Source organism: Talpa europaea (assembly GCF_964194135.1).
Source record: "Talpa europaea genome assembly, chromosome: 4".
Classification (NCBI taxonomy): domain Eukaryota; kingdom Metazoa; phylum Chordata; class Mammalia; order Eulipotyphla; family Talpidae; genus Talpa; species Talpa europaea.
Genome location: NC_140070.1, coordinates 124,888,604 through 124,905,650, shown reverse-complemented (window position 1 = coordinate 124,905,650; position 17,047 = coordinate 124,888,604). Strand labels below are relative to the sequence as shown.

Sequence of the window (17,047 nt, the reverse complement as noted above, 5' to 3'; positions counted from 1 at the left end):
AGATTTTGAATTTAACTGGTAGAAAAACCTTCAAAGTGTCTGCGTTGGTGACTAAATTAGTAGACTGAATTTATAGACTAAATTTATCTGTTTTTAAATAATATTTTGAATAATGCAAAAATGTATTTCTTTGATGAAACTCTTCAGTTGGGATCACCAGTGAAGTTTGGCCGTTGTTTTACAACTTCCAATTAAATGAGACCAGATAGTTTAAATCAGAGTTTCACAAACTATGGCAAATAGGACAACTATGTCCAACTATTTGATTTATTCCATTCAGGACTAAAAATGGTTTAATACTTTTTTCAATGATTGAGAAAAATCAGAAGAATACTTTTGTGACAAGTGAAAATTTTGTGAAATTCAAATATTCATAGATAAAATTTTACTGGAACACAGTTATGCCCATTCTTTTACATGTCCTTATGACTGCTTTCATGCAATAATGACAAAGTTAAGTAGTTGAGACAAAGCTGGTAAGGCCTGAAAAGTCTAAAATATTTACTAGATGTTCTTTATAGAAGTTTATTTAAGCACAGGCTAAGTTACACTTCTTTTTTACTTGATGTTTTAATTTCATTCCTTTGACTTGAATCAAATTAGTAAGATCAACAATTTTGCCAAAGACACCAAATAGCTACATAAGTTAATTATGAAACATGTAAACAAGGAAATAAAATGATGCATATGCAATCAACTGAGTTCATAACAAATTATGTGTTCAGATTTTCCTTTCCTCTTACTCATCTCAGCCAGAGACTCTTTAGCAGTGGGTGGATCTTTTGCTCCTCATGTTCCCTCCTCACCAAAACACAGAGGATAAAAGGACAAAGCTTTTTAAGTGTTAAAAAGAGGTCATTAGAGGTAATGCTCAAATTGAGAAAATTAAAAGGAGAATTAGTAATTTTTCTCTATTTTGTTTTTCTAAATGCTAAGAGCATTAATTCATAACATATATACTTTTGAAACATGCCCACGTTTTATATAAACTCTGTTTTGGCATTAATTTACTTTTTAATACTGTGAATGTCAAATGATTATAGTTATCTGGACCTTCTCAGAGCTTGCTCAATATTTCCAGTACATTTGTTATAGTGTAGATGTAAATATACCCCAATGTCATTTGTTCTGTTTACATGCAAATGGAGGTAACCAGCCAGAGGAAAAGAAACAATTAACTCCAAATTAAAACTGGCCAAATACAGACAAAAATAGATTTGGGAAAATTATATATATCTTCCCATGAATACCTTTTTTCTAGTACCCTTATATTACTAAATGTGGTTTTGAAAAACTTTATCTCTGTTACTGTCTTATATAGATTTTCATAACGATGGAGGAAGGAGAAGTATCCAACTTCTAATTTTTAAGAGGCAAGATTTAGTTAGGGTTATGCATGGAAATCCAAACCATTTCAAGGTTTTCCGAGTTTCAGGTGAAGACAGATATGCAAAGTACAGAGATTCAGATATAGAATTGACAGTGAGATTGGGCAACAATCAATCTGATTATGAAGGTAATCTTTATATATCAGTAAAATAATTCAAGCTTCATTGTCACTTGCTTAACATTTTATCCAGAGAGTGGAACATGTATAGAGTCTCCAAATTGCAACAGAAAAAGCTAGGGAATTATGAAGTGACTATTTCAAGGTCACAAAACCAACAACAAATATACCCATACTTAAGCTAAGTCTTGTGACTCCAAATTTATGACTTTTGCATTGTTTTTAAAGGAAAACAGTATAAAATTTAAGAAAAGCACCCAGGAATGCTCTCAGGAGTTTTTGATCATACAATTTAAAAACATTCAATTGATGTCACTTAGCCAATTAAAATTTAGAGTATAGTTTTATTTTCCTTTGCCTTCCAGGAAGGTCTTCACCACTTTTTAACTTGGCATTGCAGTGAGAATACATTAGGAATTCACATGCGTGTGTTCTCTTTAGGATGTGTTTGTGTTTTATATGGCCCATCTTCGTATGAGAAGGAGGGCAGAAAAGCAGCGCAATTAATACAGAGACTTGTTCTGGAACTAATAACTATAAAAAAAAAAGAAATAGAACATTTGGAAGCTAGTACAATTTTGTTGTTGTTTGTGTTAAAAAAGGGAATGTTTTCTTTCAGTAGCTTAACATTCTTCTTTATTATTAGATTTAAATAATACAAAATTAAAATTAAATCTGTTTGTAATTTCACTTTAGAGTTTATTCCATTGGATAGTCACCCCATAAAAGATATTTCTTACTTTCCTTATTCAACATTTGCAATTTCTACATTTAAAACTTAGAGATGATCTGTACCTCTATGATCCCAGATGAAATAATAAAAGATTCTATTTTTCCAAACTGATATATGAAGTAGTGCTGCCTCTCTTCATGTTACACGAAACATTTTGACTTGATCATTTTATTTAGAAACCTATTGGGAAATGATCTGAATTTACACAATTCCTTTTCTCTTAGTTTCATTTTCAAGGTAGGCCCTAAACGGCTGTGGAATTTTATTGATTTACTTTGAGAATCACTGCATTGCCCTTCAAGAAATCTGAGCTGATTTGAAAGGACATATTGCAGTTGCTGTGTCAGAAATGGAGCCATTTGTCTCACAACATTACACAGTATATATTGAAACTTCAGATACATTTGCTTGTGTCTAATACAACTTTTACATTTAAGTCACTTTAATGACAGACTTGTATAAAAACTAATGATCAGGTCATTGGAGTAGATTTATTATACACTTGGCTTGGCATCCAAAACTTGGTTCTTTTCACAGATTATCCTTGACTGAATGTTACTTGATTATCCTAATCAATGCTTATACATTTTGAAAAAATCTTCCAGCTTCCCTCTTTCTGCTGTATCCCATATGCCTAATTTCAATTAGCATGGATGCTTTTTTCTTTAACTTTCCAAATCCCTCAGTATTTCTGTTCCTCTTGGAGAGAACCCATGAATCTGTCTATTTAGGGTGCTCAGCTTCTGTCTGTGGTGCTGTTCTCTCCACAGGGATGGATGCATGACTGACCCATGTTTTCAATTTTCTCCTTGGCTGATAAGGATTTTAGGATTGACATAGAAATCACTGACTATTGATTGGCAGTACAAATATGACATTTGAAGGGTTTATGTAAGGATAAAGAAAAACATATTATCAAAAATTTACATGTCAATATGATTTCATAGGGTAACATTCCCTAATAGTTATTCTTTTAAAGACCATATTTTCCCAAGATGAAGTAATTTAAGAGTATGTTTACAAATGATCTTTCCATAACCATTGACTACTCAACCTTGTTTTGAAGCTGGCAAGCCACCAGCAACTATATTTTATTTTATTTTTTTGCTTATTTTATTGCAGTAATATTGCATTGTGACATTTTGTATTTGACATTTGATCATTGGTTCTCTCAACATACTACATAGCCTTTATTTTTTTACCTCTGGCAGTGAGCACAGAGTAGATAGTGAGAAAGTTGTAATTATATTACATTGTAACTTTTATGTTTCTACTAAAACTTTTCTGTGAACATATAACTAAAGATCTAAAGGTGTTAACAGGATTGTCCATTTAACAAATATATGATACGTGTCTACTGTGTGCCAAGAACTATTCTGGTATGGAAATAAAACACAAGTGAGCTCGATATTTGTTTTAAAGCATTTTGTAGGATAAGATATATAAACACAAATATAGTACCATGTGATTAATGCTATAATAAAAATTCTGTAAGCACCTTTGGGTTTGTCACATAGTTTGGTTTTAGTGGATCAGGGCATTCTGTGAAGAGTGAACTGCTTGTGTAAAGTTCCAGAAGAGTTTAACATAGAGCAGAAAATTGTGAAGTACACAGTGGCCACATCAAGGACACTGCATTTTCTTTTAAGGATTTATCCTGGGGACAAAGGAACACCTCTGACTGGCTTTTAGGATGGCTACAGTATTATCAGGTCAAATCTGTGACAACCCAGGAGACTGGTTATTAGATCTAAGGTGGAGAGATTCACATGGAGAGAAGAGGGCAGAAGACAGTTTGGAGAAAGACTTGACTGCTGATTGAATTAAGAGTGTGAGGAAAACAGAGAAGTCAAGGTTAATCATGGCTGGAAGGATAATGAGGCTTTTATCTTAAGAATGCATGTACTTATGTTAAAAAAAAAACCTTTGCAAAATAAAATGACTTCATCTTTATGTGTTGGCTATTTAAAAATGTATTAAATACATAAAATATAAGCATGTTTATTTAGATTATTCTTTTTTCTTTTTGTGAGTTCTTTTTTATTGTTTCAGTCACTAATGACAAAATCAGTGTTCTTGTTGCAATGATATTGTATTATTACATACATTTCAGGTGTTCATTGTTGAGATTCAATATTGTTTAGACTAATTTAAGGTCATCAGTAAAAGTTTAGATCTATCCTTTATCATACCCTAAACTATCCCTTTTCCCTTTTAATTATTTAACAACTAAATTCCCTTACAACTATTCCCTTACTAGAGAGGACGAATAACAATCACATATTGGCAAGAGCTAATTACAAAGTCACAATTATCTTTGGGTGAGTCCAGGCCTGCCTTGGGAGGAAGTTGTCCTGGAGGTGTAGAATATAAAGAAAAGGTAGGACATTGTACCTGCAGGTATATGACTTCTGAAACAATAAAGCGATTACTGAAAGCTGGGACAGTTTGTCTTCTATTTGAAAGTCTCAAAAGAGAGTCCATGTCAGTCTCAGCCAAATTCCTTGAAATACTGTCATATATTTCACCAAGCTATAAGGGGATCTTTTAATACATCCTTTCAAATCCTGATGTGCCCTCTAGAATTTGGCTTTAAAATACTTGTAGTCCTTTTCTCTCCAAGGCAGACTCAGAAGCTCTTTATTTTTCCCCCCTTTTTCAAGTAGCTACAAAGTTTACTTTTGAAGGAGAGATTTACTTTTCCACAAAAATTTGAAGGTCTTCTATATGACAGCACAATTTGAACTTTAAGAACTTTGTAATATATGTGACTTTAGGCTGTCAATTATATTTTATATTTTGAAAAGTCACACTATCTGAGGTTTTAAGTCTGCATATAAATTCTTATAGTTTCCTTTAGGCACCACAAGTTATTTCATTATTCTACGGCCTTTTTAAAATAAAAGTGATATAATGTAATAACCTCCCTTTCTCTCTTTTTTTTTTGGTCTCTTTTTCTTTTCTTCCTCTTCCCTCTATCCATTTTCAGTCTAGCCAATATTTATTCTTGGGCTAATATATTGAAGGTATTGTGTCAATCCTAGAAACACTAAAAATATATGAGGGCATCCTGCTGCCAGCTTGTTAGAATCTCATCCTCACTTCTTTATTTTCTTTTTTTAAAAGATTTACTTATTTATGCATACAAGAACTGGGGTATAGGCCAAAGGTATGGGGTGGGTGAAAGGATTCACCAGAGACAGAGTGGGGGACAAAACAGGCAGATATACTGAAATATACTGCTGAGGGGAGCAGTGGGTAAGTCAGGAGAGGTCTGCTGCACCATGTGGGTAACTCCCTGGCTGGAGATCCAACTCGTGCTGCAGAGGCTGTGGATAGCTTCACAATGCTGTACTTAACCCCTTGCACCACCAGGGAGAGTCACTTCTTCATTTTCAATACTTTTGTTTTTTAAATGTATTTTCCTTAATTTTTTCTGACCTTTTTCTCGTAAATAGACTCTATTGTTATACACTTGTGAGTATATGTCATTTTTTCATTCAGTTTTCAAGTAGGCAAGCACAAATATGAGTCAAGCAGGTCAACCAAATCGTTTCATCTTCATTGTAGAGGTAGGAGGAGGATGTACATGGTACTCCAGTTCATATCTTCTAAATCACTTCTGCTCTGGAATAGTAATGCCTTATATATGGACCAGATCTTTCCATATAAAGATATGTTTGCATTTGTGACTGTGCTTGGTAGTCAACAAAGTGATAATGATCAGATTTGAGAGCAAAATAAAATGCCAACAAATGCAGAGCATTAGTGAGCTCTTCTCAGGTACGTGAAGGGTAAATTTACTAAACACAGTTAGACAAACCACAGCATGGACAGTGGGAGTGCCAAGCTACCCTGATTTTGCAGATTCCAGAAAGATGCCCATACTGCTGCTCCTTCCATCTTCTTGAGATGAGGACCCTGTAGGAACTTTGGATTAGGTTCCTTTCTAAGTCCTTGGGGTTTTTAAACCCTTCGCTTCCATTGACAATAAAGACAAGTTCTGGTTACCTATCAGATGCAAGTGATAGTTAACACTTTCAGAATCTTCCTATGTGCTTTCCCAATTTCTTTTTCCCAAGTAGATCTTCTGTAGTTGGATGTAGAATAGAAAAGGGCCTCAGGCCTACTAAGGTCTATTCTTAATAAGTTCCAAATTCTATAACTTTCCTTTTTTTTTTTTTAAAGATTTATTTATTTATTTATACAAGCACTGGGTGGGTACAGTCAGAAGCACGGGAGGGCGAGAGAATTCACCAGAGCCAGAGTAGAGAGCAGAGCAGGCAGAAGGACTGACGTACACTGCTGAGGGGAGCAGTGGGTGGCAGGAGAGGTCTGTGCGCCATGTAGGACCTTCACCCGGTGGCCGGAGATCGAACTGCTGCTACAGATGCTGCGGGCAGCTCCGCAAGCCAGTGCTCAACTGCTGCGCCACCAGGGAGGCCCAAATTCTATAACTTTCTACTGATGAATGACACTGCAAATTTCCTGGTTATTTCTTTACTCTTATTTTGTACAGTTTACATTTGAAACTTAAGCCCAATTACTAAAATGACTCTAGTGCGAAGAAAGCCAAAGATTTCATATTAACTTCCAATTTGCACTGCCTGTCTAGAGCAATATGTTAAGAATTCCAAAGCTTTCATGCTGATTGAGTGAGAGAGAGTTCTGGTCAGTCAGAGATGTGTTCTATAAATAAGAGAGGGGAATAATGGTATGCATTCCTGATTTTTCCCATTCCTGGCCTAGCACTATCCTAAATCTTTGAGAGAGGATGATAGACCTCTGTGTATCTCTCCCTGGGGCATACATTGGCCTGTTGGATGCCGGCTGTGAGTTATATTACCAGATCTGCCAGTTAAGATGGATGTGATAAGAAATACATCACTCGGGGCATTTCAAGCAAGCACAGAAATATTTGGTAAAAATAACAGAAGATATGGATCCAGCAGCACTTTCTCTAGCAGATTTGCCTCTGTGATTACAAGGACATTTCAGGGTATAGCCTTTCCTTGAAGCAAAATGAATGTCACTGTCTTGGAAGGATTTGTCTTGGAAGGATTTCACCTTTCAGCCTGTTCTGAGAACACTTGACCTAACAGGAAAAAAAAAATTCTCACATCACTTTGTGGGTGGCTCTTGAAATTTAATCACAAGGAATGTATCCCTGTGGTTACTAAGAAAATTAAGTTCTGCTATGTAAACAGAGGGTAGAATTAAAGAACTTTTGTGAAAAGGGACACTAGGATAATCAGTTCCAGTACTAATGTTTTCTAATTGAGATAACTGAGGCCATAACCAATTGGGACTATTTCAATTCTGAGGAGAAAGAAAATTAGTATCTATTCACTAGTTACCAGAAATTATTTTATAGATTAGAAAATTTGAAAATAGAATGTTTAAGTAAGATGTTTATGATCACACAGTTTAGTATATGAATTTGAATCCACCTTTGGCCCCTAAGCATATATGTTCTTTGTATGAGATTATATTGTTCGTTCTTTTATTATCATACCTACTATCCATTCTCTTCCCTATCCTGTTTACCTATTGTATATCTTACTCTACCGAAGTCTGATTTTTGCTACTTTGGACTTAGTAAACTAATTTATGATTTGAGTTAATAGACGATAAAATTCAATGTATTATAATTATACCTACTTTATGAATGTAGTTTTCTAGGGATATAAAAGATATGTCATCTCTATTCTGAATAATCCAGAAGATTGTTACACTGGGATCTATTTGGACAACCTATCATTTTTTATGAAAAATCATGTGATGAAATTATAACTACATTTTCTATTGTTCTCACCACAGAACCAAAACTGATTCTTTGGGATATTTCAAAGCTGCTTCTTCTGTAACACTACATCCCTTTATCATTTTTACCTTCCTCCTTTTATGATATATTGAGAATGTCCACCTTACTTTCAATCTCTTTGATTAATTAATCAAGGTCTTGATTAAAGATCTTGAAAGGTCCTTGTACTAAGCAAATACTAAGCAAATTGTAAACTACTTTCTCCTATAGCTTTTGGCATTTCCCCTGCTAGGAACAGTTAAAGGTTTTTCCTATCCTCTGAGCCTGGTCATCATTAAAATCTAAAGAAGAAGAATTTCTGGCATTATTATTGCCCCAGGTCAGACTCAGCAGGCAGTAAAGATTCAAAACCTCCAAAGCCTATAGCTCTGCTTCATTATGAGGAAATGCCACCACCAGCAATCCTCACATCACTTTCTGAAAGGATGTTTAAGTGTGCTAGTTTTTTCCCAGAAGCTCCTTGTTATATAGATAGAAATGTTATATCGGTTGATCCCCTCTGCCTGTGGGACACCATTTAAAATACCTGTTGCCCCGTCGAGTTGGTAAAGCACAGTCCATTCATGGTGTTTCCTGAGTCCACGATTCAACAGAGGATTTCTTTAGAGTGAAGGACACTCTCCTTCCCCGTGTCCCTACATTTCTGTTTTCAAGCTGAGCCATTTTCTCTTCTCTTAGTTCATATAAAAAGTTGGGAGTGACTGTGAAAGAAAAAGACTATCTTAGAGAAATTATAACTTACATTTGCTTTTATTGCCTCTTTCACCTTTCAGCCTACTGAAGAGTTAAAAGGAGAAAACAGTGCATTCTATAGAAATATCGACACACACATACACATACACACACATATATATGTGTGTATGTGTGTGTCAGTTAAGGCTTAAAAATAAGAGAATAAAGGACTATTTTTATCTACTAAATTAGAAAAAATAGTTTTTAAATGCTGATACCTAGGTTAGCTTGTTGCAAGGAAAGCATCACCCTCAGCTAGTAGTTGTCAAATCAGGGCTATGCTTAAGAATCATCTGGGAAGATTTTGCAATACACCAATGCTATCCCTTCATCCCCATCCAAACCCTGAATAATAGAGTCATATGATGCTTTTTTAAAAGCAATTTATATAATGTTTATAGAGCTACAGAAAGTTTTCATTTCCATACCTCATATTGTCACTTGTAGTATTTCTTTCCTTACCCTAAAAAAAAAAAATTCTAAAAAGGAAAAGCTACAGGAAAAGAGTTCAGTTATTTATTATACATAAAAGTTAAATATCCTAAATATTTAATGGACAATGATAATTTTTCTCCCCATCACTCCACACCACACCCTCCCATGTAATACCACTTGCCTGTGTTGCATTTAATATCCATCCAGTGCAGAGATGGCTCTGGAACCACGCAAAATGCAGCCCACCAGTGGCAAATATCTGTGACTCTGGTAGAGCTGGCAGAGTCAGGGACAATTAGTGTTGATGTCATTCCAGAAATTACATAAAACAATAGACACTGTTTGTAGGCAGCCAGAAGAATATAGAGAAAAATGAAAATGATGTAGTTTGTTGAAATAGTGGGATTGTGCAATAATTATTTTCATTCATTTTGAATTCTGTTAACATAATTTTAATGCCTGTACAAACATTTTTTATGGAAACTATTGGCAGGCAAAAGATATTTTTTAGTTTTACTAATTTATCTAAAGATTAAATTGTAATAACATCAACTGCTAGACACAAGTAGCTAAATCCAGTGCTGTAAGACTCACCATTTGTCTCAACTATCACAAAATATCTCTTCCTGCTAAGTGGGACAGGGAAATGGATCGCTCTTCCATTACTAGCACACTTTTGTATTAGGACATTGTCTCCCAAGATTAATATTACTAATTTTTAGGAAATGACTAGCATATGTGTTTTATGATATTAGCTGGTAATTAAGTCAGGAAGTCCTTATGGAAAGACTTTTCATAGCATGAATGATTTGATTGAGCAGAGTGGGGAGGCTCAGTTAAGAATATAGAAATACCACACCCTGGCATTTGGCCACTAGAAAAGAAAGGCAACACAAACCAATTTAACCCTAGGCTTGAGGCATTAACATGGCTCGGGATCTGTGGTCTTTTATTCCGTTCTGGATGGTTTTGTTGATAAATTGAGCCCAAGGGCAAATGCTTTGGATCATCTTTTGTCATACAGCTTTCACAAACATAAGCGGTTTGTGCTTTAGGCCTTTCCCTGACAACATTTAGGCTTTATATATGGTATGCATATTTGCATGCAACTCCAGCACAGATGTATTATATTGAATTTAAGATTTTCAAATTAGTAAACTTTGATAATATGTAATGATCTTAGCTAATATGCATATTATATAAATAATTCTGTGCTAGCTTCGGGCAAAGAGAAACAACTATTTTGGTATGTTGTAGGATAAAGAATATATAAGTGGTATTAGATTCCTGATTTTAAGTTTGGAGATTTTTTATTTCATTTTAACTTTGACAATTTTCCTATCTACTCCAGCTATTATTCATCATCTGTAAAATGGGTTTGATTACAATATCAAGGAGAGTTAAATGTTAAAGACTAAGAGAGAAAATATATGTGAAACATTTTGCAAACCGCAGAATGCAAGTTAAAAAATTTTATATAGTTGCTAAATATCCATTATTCATTGTGTTTTCATGAACTTTGTCTGAAGTTACAATGTTTTATTGCATGTCATATATCAATATCTATGAAACTTATTAAATTTAGGTATAAAAGTTAAGTAAATATAAAACTCTTAAACTTACTGTACTTTTAGAAAGAAAATAGTTTGCTACAATATCCACACAGAATTCATTAAGGAAGTAATCCCCAACAATAAAAATATGTTAATTTTTGAAAAATAATTATTTAAACTATTATACGCTCCAGTGCTTTTATAGCTAACATATTTCCTCTAGCTTTGCTAAATCTAGTAGTTTATCTCAATTACTAAGTGACACTAATATGTAAGTATCTAAGAGGTGAAATAAATCCATATTAACCTTTCATAGAATGGTTTCTATAACAATGATCAAACTTCACAAGAATGCAAAAATACTCCTTAAATATGATAATCACTCAGAAACACTGACACATGTATCTAATGAGTCAAAAATATTAATTTCCTTTCACTCTCCCCCTCTCTATGTAAATGTTGGCAAGCCTGCCGAAAGGTTGAATCAGAGATTAGCTGAAAACTGTCAAGGAGAATATCAAAACGGTACCTTCTAGGGCATGTAGGCAAACCAAATACTTAGTGGAGACAGGCTAATTTATCATAGTGCAGTTGCGATGGCAACAAGAGTTCTTGGTGCCATGTGACCCAAAGCAGTTTCTGTTGACTGGCTCTAAGTGACTGTCAGTTCAGCAAAGGTTCCACTGTTTCCAGTGAAAGGGAAGAGAGAGCATTGATACTTGTTGAAAAGGCATAATAATAATAGTGTATCTCAAACCGTGAAAGCATCCCTTTGTCTCCTTGATGTTTATTTTTATTCTGACTAAAGGGACCCCTCTAATTTTTGTTGCACAAAGGCCCCTTATTTATTCACAGATTAAATATGTGTTCCTCTGTTAACTAAAAAATTCCATCTCTGCCAATAGACTTATAAACAACAAGCATTTTTAAATTTTTGATGATATTTTACTTAGGAGGTGCTAAATTTTAAACTGTATTTTAATAGTATTTAATAAAATCACAAGAAATCTGATTTCATGAAATACAAGCTAATAACTAAATGTTCCTGCTATAATTTTCTTAAGTGTAAGAAACAGATCCTGACAATACTTCCTTATGATCTGCAAGAGCCCGAGAACCTCAAGGAAGGTAGACAATCAGCTTGACATAATTTTACTTCTTTCCTTCTCACTGTTATATTTATTGATGGGTCGATAACAAGAGCCATAGAGATAGTCACACTCTTTGATTCAAAAATTCTACTCTCGGGATTTTATTTTGGGGAAATTCTAGTAAGGAAAGAGACTTATGTCAGAGGTGAGAAAGAATGAGATTCGGAGTCAGGTAGATATGAATTTCAAATCATGGTTCTGCCACTTGCTTGCTAAGTACCCTTGGGGAAGTAGTTTACCTCTGTGAACCTGAAGTTTTCTCATTTGTAAAGCAGGCCTGAGTATCTACCCTGAATGGTGAGTGGAAGCCTTATAAATCATATGTGTTAAATGTCTGCTTTATGCCCGTGTATCTGTCAGAGCCCTCCCAGTGATGTCCTTCTCAACAAGCAGCCTCTATAAAGCAAGAACTCAGAAATAATCTATATGACCCAAATTAGAATTGCAACCTAGTAAATTCTTTATTAGTAAATCAGATATCTCATCAGAATTCAATATGTCATAATCATTTAAAATTTTAATTTTTAATAAATATGACTTATGGAGGAATCTTCATGATATTATATGAAAACAAAATAATTACAGATTGCAGAAGTAGAATTATGATCTTATAAAACATTATAGAAAAAATACATGTTTGAAGAAAGTAACTTGCCAAATGAAAATAGTGTAAGTGGTATGGTTATAAGCAATGACTGTATTCATGAAGAACTGAATATCTTCATTTAAAAAATAACATGGGGCCTCCCTGGCAGTGCAAGGGGTTAAGACACAACCTATGAAGCTAGCCACAGCCACTGCAGCACGAGTTTGATCCCCGAACATGGAGCTACCCACATGGCACTGCAGACCTCTCCTGACTCTCCTGCTGCTCCCCTCAGCAGTGTATTTCAGTATATCATATCTGCCTGTTCTGTTCCCCACTCTGCCTCTGGTGAATCCTCTCACCCCCCACACCTCCGGCCTATACACCAGTTCTAGTATGCATAAATAAATAAACTTAGAAAAAAATCATGGCAGAAACAATCTGGAGATTGGCGTGGTGTAGGAGCACCAACCACAGCCTATAGCAACTAGAGTAGGTTCTTATATCCTCTTTCTTTCACTCAAAGTCCATGACAGGCACTAAAATGTGGTTTTGCTAACACTTTTGAACATTTTCTTTATGCCCCCAGAGCAGTGTTGCTTCAAGTGAGAAACAGAAAAGAATTTACAAGAAAGAATCCATGTGTGAAAGAATTCCAGTTTATGCACCAAGAAATAGAGTAAGTGGAAGAGTGAAAGCAATTTGCAAGGTTGATTAAAAGGTGTGGTTTGCATTTGGAATGCATTTTCTTTCAAATTTAGGATTCAGACCTTAGATACCCTAGCATATGGGAAGAGCAGCTGGAAGTCCATATTCTAGTGTTTTCTATAAGACTAAAAGTTTATTATAAGTTCGAAGTAGTGATCACAGGAACTAAGAGGCACATGATTTTCTAGCTGAGATGTTTTAAGTGGCAGTCGAATGGTTCATTGAGTGCCAGGTTCAGTGCTGACAGGCCAGAAAGGAGTGAAGAAGACAGATAAGAAGGCATTGACAGAGGCAGCTGGGTAAGTCTCACAGTGAATGCTGACAAGCTCTCCTCTCTCACATTCTAGTTAAGCTGGCTAGTGTCCAGGTACTATTATCTGCTCTGGCAAGGACAGGTCACATTTTACTTCATGCAAAAAGTATGTCAAGCAGAAGAACTCAGTGATAGCCGAAGAAAAGTGCCTGATGCTTTATAATATAATTCTTCTTCTTAAAGATTTATTTATTTATGCATACAAGAGCTGGGGTGTAGGGCAGAGGTGTGGAGGGTGAGAGGATTCACCAAAAACAGAATAGAGGGCAGAACAGTCAGGTCTACTGAAATATACAGCTGAGGGGAGCAGCAGGCCAGACAGGAGAGGTCTGCTGCACCATGAGGGTCAGCTCCCTGGCCAGGGAATCACGCTTATGCTGCACTGGCTGCAGATAGCTTCATAGTGCTGAGACTTAACCCCTTGTGCCACCAGGGAAACCCTTTGTTATATAATTCTTGTCTAGACTGTTCTGCTTTAACCATAGTGGTTCTTAATTTACCTGAGGAGTCTTTGTTAAATTTCATTGTTGTTGCTTTAAAACAGAGGAGTGTATACTGGAAGAGATGAAAATGATAGACTGAATCTCTGTCCTGCTGGGCTTAATGTAAATTCTGTCTCATTCACTATTATGGTCCCCTCCCTAGACCAGAATCACCTCACACTCCTAGGGACTCCACAGCTTGATAGCGCTGTGTCTTTAACCCCTGCACCATCAGGGAGGCCTTAAGTAAAGGTATTAAGATCTAGTCAAAAATGGTTGTCACTGGAATTCTCATTGACAAGTCATAGTGATCTTTTGGAGTTTGACGGTTCTATTCTTCTTTATAATGAATGGGTCATATATTTGGGTTGTGTTTCTGCCTCCTTAGTGGCTGAAAAGTCAACTCTCCTTGAGATTTCATCACTCTCTGGAGCATGGCCAAGTTCTCATGGTTACATTAGCCTTAGACTCCACTCACCCCCCCTTTTCAAATCCCTAAGGATTTTTTTTTTTAAATCCGAAGAAACCTCTGCTTTACTTCCACCTCTGTATTTCCTTTGCCTCTTCTTCAAAAGGTTTAAACTTTTGTAAAACAAAAGTTGACTTACAGAGACTTACAGGTTCTGTCTGACTTGTGGTGAGTCCTATGCATTCCCAGAGGCATTGGAGCACAGAACCTATTGGATCAGGAAAGGCAAGAGAAGAAATTATAAGTGCAGAAAAAAATATCGATTCAAATTTGTCTATCATGTCTAGGGCAAAGTACAAAGTAAAGAAATGCGTGTTTGTGTGTGTGTGTGTGTGTGTTTATGTGAAAGTGAAGCAAAGACAGAGTCACAGAGACATTAGGAGAAAGAGATAGTAAAGTCAATCTGAGTCTGTGAGCTCAAGATCACCACTTTGAGTGGAATAACGATTTGAGATCCTTGATATGGGCCCTTCACACTAATGCTAGGTCAGCTTAGAGACCATTGTTTCATAAATCAATAACTGTTTCAAGTTTGTTTTTTTCTTTTTACTTTACTTCCAGTTATAAGAATTCGATATCTTGTGAGCAGATTTCATCAGATGATGTGCCTGTATTTGAATGTGGTGTTAGATTTTATTTTGAATGACATATAAATTGTGTTTTTTAATTATTGACAAAATTGTTAATAATATTAATTGTGACTTAAAAAAATAATTAACACCTTCAGTTTGACTTTGACCCTTTAGGTTAGCTGATTTTAAGCTAAGATCACAGATGTGAATTTGTTGGGGGCTGTCTAACCTGACTCCATTCCATTCTTATGGATTACATTTCTAACCACAGGCTGCCAATGTCAAATACATTCTTCTGGTTTCAAAATTGTACAGATGTGTGAACAAATCAATGGAAAACTATTTCATATTGAAAAAACCTAAAATTTTAACACCAACATCTCATGAGTAACCAGTATCTTTGCATATGGAAGACAATTAATTAATTCATTTTTAAACATAGCTGTCTACATGGATGCCCGGATAAAAAAATTTACAATAAAAACATTGTTTACTCTTGATGGACCTACAGGCAGGAAATTTATTGTCCTTGAATAAATCCAAATAAGCTTTTCAATATTTTCCAAGAGCATCTAAGAAGAAAAAACTAACTTTACACTCTGATAATGATTCTTTACCTTACAACTCGCCAGGCAACTTCTAGAGTTATTTTCACTGTTGGTAATACAACATATTGTAAGTGTTAAAGAAGGCCCATTTTGTTTCTTAAACCAGGCAGATATTGTTGTGAATTGTAGTAAATGTGTCAGAAATAGTAATGGGAAGCCGAAGTTCTAGAGGCTAAGTCATGTAACTTGCCCCCTGTTGCTCCACTATTCAGAGCTTGACTAGTCCTTTATTTCTTTTCCAATGCTTGTAATACCTCCTTCTCTGTTTGTTTTTTTTTTTTTTAATTGTCAATGTTAGTGTAGCTTTTCCCCAGATTAATATCCATATTCAAGTTCTATTACTAGCCTTATTTTTCTTGCTATTTTAAATTATAATATCATTTTTTTATTGAATACTCACCATAAATTGAGAGACTTCAGGAACAAGGAAATAATAAGTTCAAACTTAAGGAAGTTTATAGGAAGGCATGTAATTCAATAGTTTAATTCTAATATTTAATATCAGATAATTGAATACAAGCAAAAGTTCATAGTAAATGTTGTCATAATAATGAAAATAAAGTATTGTGTGAAAGACATTTGATATGGTGACCAGTTGATTACTGGGGACCTTTAAGACAGAAATTTCAATGGAATGGCTGCTCTATTGCTATTTTTAATTATTGTAAAGCTAAAGAAATGCATTTTTTTTGAGGATTGCCAAAATATTTGGAAAGTGGAAATGAGGTTATCTTTCAAAAGGGTTGAATTTACCAGATTGGAACATGGGCTAATTGTTCTAGTTTATTCATAGTGATTTCCTAGTATTGTGAGACTGAGTGTTCACTGGCTCATAGAGAATAACTCTAAAACTAGTATAATTTTTAAAGATAAGAACAAATGAAATATTTTGTGTGGTTTACCATGATTGGACTAAGCTGTAAAATGAAGTCAAAAGTAGGACTTCAGACTCGTTTTGTGTCAATTTGGGTGTTGGTTTTTTTTTTCCCCAACTTTAGACTATAATTGCAGAATAAGCTTATTTTCAGCATACTACTTAATTGAGAATGATTGAGAAAAAGGAAGGAGGTGTGTATATTGCTTAAAAAGTAGTTCTAGCAAGAAACTTTGAATAAATGCACGCCAAGGGAATTTGAACAGCTACATAACAGAAACTAGGGCCTAATTTAGAGTTTAAAGATCTGAATTACAGAATCTGATATTGCTTCCCTGTATGAAGAGTAAATGTATGGATATTATCATAAAAGAAGATTCCAAGGAGACAATGATCTTTTGGGTTACTTTATGTTTTCTCTGGATGGCTATCATGGCTATCAGAGTTAGTTAGTCACACCTGGATTTAAATTGACTGCAATTTCAGTCCAACTTTGTCAG

The 17,047-nt window shown here is 35.0% G+C and overlaps 1 protein-coding gene across 4 annotated transcripts in view; it reads left to right on the top strand.

Annotated features, from left to right (window-relative positions):
• NLGN1 (neuroligin 1) overlaps positions 1-17,047 on the top strand; it is a gene marked incomplete at both ends in the record, with an annotated part of 650,884 nt that overhangs the window by 287,792 nt on the left and 346,045 nt on the right. The gene's annotated exons all lie outside the window — the stretch shown is intronic.